Source organism: Carlito syrichta, unplaced genomic scaffold, assembly GCF_000164805.1.
Source record: "Carlito syrichta isolate Samal-C Ts95f unplaced genomic scaffold, Tarsius_syrichta-2.0.1 Scaffold314310, whole genome shotgun sequence".
Classification (NCBI taxonomy): domain Eukaryota; kingdom Metazoa; phylum Chordata; class Mammalia; order Primates; family Tarsiidae; genus Carlito; species Carlito syrichta.
The window spans coordinates 390194-396341 of record NW_007258406.1 but is presented as its reverse complement, the minus strand read 5'-3'; positions in this window follow the sequence as shown (position 1 = coordinate 396341).

The following is a 6148-nucleotide window of genomic DNA, read 5'->3' as shown; positions in this document are numbered from 1 at the left end:
CTAATCCCAGCACTTTAGGAGGCCGAGGTGAGAGGATTGCCTGAGTCCACAGGTTCAAGATCAGCCTGGGCAACTTGACAAGACCTCATCTCTACAATCAATACAAATTTTTAAAAAATTAGTCAGGTGTGGTGGCATGTGCCTGCAGTTCCAGCTGCTTGGAAGGCTGAGGTGGAAGGATTTCCTGAGCCCAGCAGGTCCAGGCTGTGGTGACCAGGAACGCGCCACTGCCCTCTAGTCTGTGTGACAAAGTGATACTCCAATAAAAAAAACAAAAAAACAGCTGACATTTACTGATACCTAACCTTGTGCCTGGAACTGTTTTAGCTGTTCTATGTATGATATTGTGTGTTTAATCTCTGAAATAGCTTTATGATTATTGTATTGTGATTACCTCCTTTTTAGAATTCTGGAAACAGACTCACAAAGATGACATAACTTGCATAAAATCGCACACTTGCAAGTAGTGAATCTTTGCTGAGAGCCTGGTAGTCCGGTTCTAGAAGCAGAACTCTGAAGAGGATTCCATGAATAAGGGCCTAAGGCCCAGGATTTTAAGATGTGCACTTTCTTTTTTTGTTGTTGTTGAGTTGGAGTCTCACTCTGTCACTCAGACTGGAGTGCAGTGGCCGCTCCCGGCTACCGCAACCTCGACCTGCTGGTCTCCAGTGATCCTTCTGCCTCAGCCTTCCAAGTAGCTGGAACTACAGGTGCACACTACCACGCCCAGCTAATTTTTGATTTATTATAGGGATGAGGTCTCACCAAGTTGCCCATGTGGGTCTCGAACCTGCGGGCTCAGGCAATCCACTCACCTCAGCCTCCCAAAGCACTGAGCCACCGAGCCCGGCTAAGATGTGCACTTTCAAGGTGGTGTGGATGCTAACCCCAAACTTGCAAGACCCAAGAGTGTCTCCTTAATGTGCGTGTCGTATTTTGCTCACCTTACCTTATCTAGTACCAGCTCTGTCCAGAAGTTACCTTGTAAAACTTTCCCCTTTACACCTTAACATTCACTACAAAATTATACTGTGGAGTAGAAAGGTTGCACTCTGACCTCAGCAAGCATTACTGTCACACAAGCTGTATACTTGAGGATCAAAGATAATATAGAAATAAATGGAGTCATAACATAATCTCTATGCACTGCAGTGAGAGAACGATTTATGAAGCATCTGGTATACTTGGGCAGTCAGCAAGTCATCTGAGAGCCCTGGAGATGGAATGGAATGGAAGAGGATCACTTGGTCAAACTGTCCTTTAAAGAAACAGATGCTTACAGACATAATTTCACAAAGTGACAGAACCAGAACTGTCAGATATGAAAGTAGAGCACAAATTTTCTAATTCCCAGTTTCATTCAGTATGTCTAACTGCGTGTTAGTCAGGGTTCACTGAGAGAAGCAGAGCCACGAAGAGGGATATACACAGATTTCTTATAGGAATTTAATCATATGTGATTGTGGGAGCTGGCTGGTATGTGAAACAAACTCATCCACCTGAAATCAAAGAATGGACACAGATATGGAATACAGCAGAAGTGAGACTTTAATGGCAATTTTGCAAGATCGAGTGTCTGGTAAGTAGGGACACCCAAGGTAGCTACACAAGCAATTTACTCCCTAGTGTGCAAATTCCTCCCTTGGTTCCTCATTGGCTGAGTACTTTGGGGTGTACAGTCTTTTCTGGACACTGCCTAAGTTCCAATTTTTTTCCCTTATAAGGTTATCTCTGGTTCCCTTCCCTGATTAAGCCTCTGTTTTCTTAAGAATAGTGTGTTGTTTTCTCATTGGCCTGTTTCCATCTCCTGATTGTTTAGAAGCCCATCAAGAGCTGGTGACTGAAGACTGCTACATCCGTCAGCCTACTTAGGCCTTAGTAAATGAAACATTGGCTGGGCTCGGTGGCTCAGCCTGTAATCCCAGCACTTGGGAGGCCAAGGCGAGTGGATTGCCTGAGCCTGCACGTTCAATACCCACCTGGGCAACTTGGTGAGCCCTCATTGCTACAATAAACCAAAAATTAGCCAGACATGGTAGTGTGCACCTGTGGTTCTGGCTACTTGGAAGGCTGAGGCAGAAGGATCGCCGGAGTCCAGCAGGTCGAGGCTGCGGTGGCTGGGAGCATGCCACTGCACTCCAGTCTGGGCGACAGAGTGAGACTCCAACTCAAAAGAGAGAAAGAAAGAAAGAAAGAAAGAAAGGAAGGAAGGAAGGAAGGAAGGAAGGAAGGAAGGAAGGAAGGAAGGAAGGAAGGAAGGAAATGAACCATCAGAATGCTTCCTACAAATTATTTCCTCTATTTTTTTTTTAAATGAATTTCTGGTTCCATTTTCATTTTAGATTTTTTTTTTTTTTTTTTTTTTTGAGTTGGAGTCTCACTCTGTCACCCAGAGCGGAGTGCAGTGGCCGCTCCCAGCCACTGCAGCCTCGACCTGCTGGGCTCTGGCGATCTTTTTGCTTCAGTCTTCCAAGTAGCTGGAACTATAGGCGCATGCTACCACACCCGGCTAATTTTTTGATTTATTGTAGAGATGAGGTCTCACCAAGTTGCCCAGGCGGGTCTTGAAACTGCAGGTTCAGGCAATCCACTCACCTCAGCCTACCAAGGTACAGGATTAGAGGCTGAGCCACCGAGCCCTGCTCATTTTAGATTTTTTAAACTGGCTTAACAATTGACTTTTCTTTTCATAATCTATTATGGTTTCCATGAGAATTAGATTGTTTTGTGGGTACATCATGGGCATCTGTTTGTTAATTGTGGTTTCTATGAGTCTCTGTGTTAAGCCCCAGATACAGGGAATAACACAACATCTTGTTGACGTTAAGATTCCTGCCATAAAATGGGCTTGGTGGCTCAGCCTGTAATCCCAGCGCTTTGGGAGGCTGAGGTGAGTGGATTGCCTGAGCCTGCGGGTTCGAGACCCACCTGGGAGGCGAGACTTCATCTCTACAATAAATCAAAAAATCAGCCAGGCATGGTAGTGCATGCCTGTAATTCCGGCTACTTGGAAGGCTGAGGAGGAAGGATCGCCAGAGCCCAGCAGGTCAAGGCTGTGGTGGCCGGGAGCGGCCGCTGCACTCCAGTCTGGGCGACATAGTGAGACTCCAACTCAAAAAAAAAAAAGATTTCTGCCACAATTATAAGAGAGGTTAGGACTGAGGCTACCATTCTCTTCCATTTCCCGATCCATCCTTCTATCCAGTTTGTGAATGGATCATTAATATCTGCATTTTCTGCTAATTCATTAGCTAGGGTTGTTAGTCCCTGTAAGGTTTTGGTGATAGTTCCATCGGGGCGGTGTTATTTAGGATGAAAGTACTGCATCTCCCTCCTAATACGACACAAACTCCTCCTTTCTCTGTCAAGATCATGTCTAATGCAATTTGATTTTCTCATGCCATCTGGTTGATGGTGCCCAGTTGACTAGCTACCCCTTGAAGGGCATCCCCGGTATAGTTAATAAACCTTTGTCGATTGCAATATATGTAATTGATCCAATCCACATTCTTATTAAATGGTGGACCACCAAAAGAGTGATGGTTCAAATCCAGCAGCTATCTGATTTCTGGCTTTAAATTCACTGGGGACTTCTCTTAGGACTCCTATTGAATCTGTGTACACATTGGAGTTGAAAGATCCTTCTAGAGCCCTTCGGTTTTGGTGATGGGCACTGTTACCCTCAGCAGTTTGATGAAATGCCAAGGCGAATGGGATGATCAATTGCACTAGTGCGTAAGTCTAAGTCATGTTGGATGGCCACAGGTTGTGCAGACCCCTCTTTCCACAGTGTCACCAAACATCTGCTCATGGGATGTGCAGGTTAGGGTAATTGTGACTCAACTCACCGGTGGCGTTTAGGGTATGGGTACAGGTCATCTTTCCCCTGCCTTGAGAGGCAAGAGGAGTCATTCATTACCCCTACAGAGAAGGAGGGGATTGCCCTTGGGTCTGACCTCTACAATGCGGGAAAAGAGCTATGACAAGCTCTTGCAGGTTTCATTTCCCCATGCATCCTTGTCATCATGTATCATGCAACTCATCCCTTCAGGGTCTGTATCCCATCCAAGAGGAAATGGAACTATCTGCACCTGTGGCCACCCTGCAGTGCAAGCATAGCAATTGCTTTTGTTGAGCGCATGCAAGGAGAATTTAACTCATTCTACCCAAGCATTGACATCACCATATCCTGTCTCAATTTCAAGTGCCTGTCTTAAATCCTTGATTCAGCTATAGTTATCCTCTTGGGATCTTTATTAGGGGGATTGTCATGTCCTCCAACTTGGGATTGGTTTAGGTATATCTGATGTGTTGTTATTATTATTATTTTGAGTAGTAGTCTCACTCTGTCATCCAGGCTGGAGGGCAGTGGCACATTCCCACCCATTGTAGCCTCGACCTGCTGGGCTCAGGTGATCTTCTACCTCAGCCTTCCAAGTAGCTGGAACTACAGGCACAAGCCACCACTTCCAGCTAATATTTTGATTTATTGTAGAGATGAGATCTCACCAAGTTGCCCAGGCTGGTCTTGAACTTGTGGGCTCAGGCAATTTAGTCACCATGGCCTCCCAAAGTGCTGGGATTATAGGCGTGAGCCACTGTGCTCGGCCTGATGTGTTACTATTAACTAATCTAAGGACTAGTTGTCCTAGGGGGTTTTCTCCTGTGACATCTGCTCCTAATCCATATATGCAATATGCCATTCTTGGCTCTTGATTTAGGGCAATTGTGCTGTTAATAGTTAAAAGTATAGGGTTGCATTTTAAGTTCTGGCATACTTCTGGTGGAGAGCCCTTAGAAAGATGTATTTTATTGTTTAAAGGTTTCCAATTTGGGGTGACTCATCCCAGGTTTACTGTCCATCTTTTCCATTGGGTGTTCCACCAGGCATCATCCCAGCTGGGGCAGGGACTGCCGTTACTGTAGCCAGTGCCTGATTTTGGGCAAAGTATTTTTCCATTTGTGATAACTGTTTCTGATTTCCTAAATCCCCACAGAGTAGAACTTGACATGCATCACACCGAATGGTTTGAGGTGTTAGTGTTTTTCTTACGCTTATCACCAACTTGATTGGGTAGTCATGTGTTCCCCGCCAGTTCCCATAACCTTCCACCCCGTTCTTGATCATATATCCTGTCCATGTTAAATGCCAAATTTGAACCTGGTCCGTGTTTCTTATGGAACTTTCCTTAGACTGATCCTTAAGGATCCTCCAGGGGACCTAGATACTTTCCATCAATCTTTGTCCTCTTCTTGAGTTATTGGTCCCTTAACTTGGGCATAATGAGTTTACTCTTTCTTAGCTGTTTGCACAGCAGTTTCAGTAGTCAGCAGTATTTGATAGGGTTCTTTCCAACTCAACTGGAGTTTATCTTCCTTCCAGGTCTTTATGAGGATGAAATCACCAGAGCGGAAGGAATGAACAGCAAACTCAAGAGGTGAAGTCTGAGTAAGAATTCCTTTGAACCTAAGGGATGATAAAGTGGAAGATATGGCCAGTATATAGATTTTTGAAATTGGTCCTTAGTTTCCATAGTGGGATACTGTACATACAGTAATTCATAAGGAGACAAGCCCATGTCTTTTTGTGGGGCTGTCCTGATTCTGAGAAGCACAATCGGAAGGCACTTCACCCAGGGTAATTTGGTTTCCATTAATAATTTAGTAATATACTTTTTAAGGATCTGATTCATCCTTTCCTCCTGAGGAAGGAGGGCACCAGGGGTGTGGTAATCCTGTTGAATCTGTAAACTTTTTATTACCCCCTTCATTAACCCATGATGTAAAATGACTTCCATTATTCAAGTTTACATTTTCCACTAGTCCAAATCAAGGAATAATTTGTTCTAAAATTATTTTGATTACAGACCCTGTAGTGGTAGTTGCAAGAGGGAAGGCCTCCTCTCCACTCAACCTGAGATGATCCATTATGCCAATAATCCCAGATAAGCTTGTTTTACTACCTTGTCTGCCAGCCTGTTTCCTAATGGCCTCCCTTTTGGCAACCATTCACCTGTACTACTGTTATTTCAGTTGGGAGCAGAAGGCTTTTCAGGACCTCTTCGATTCGCTCCCTTGCTGTTGAAGTACTAATGTACTAATTTCTTTCCTTTGCTGTTGATGAGACCTTGTTCTGTCCACATTTTTC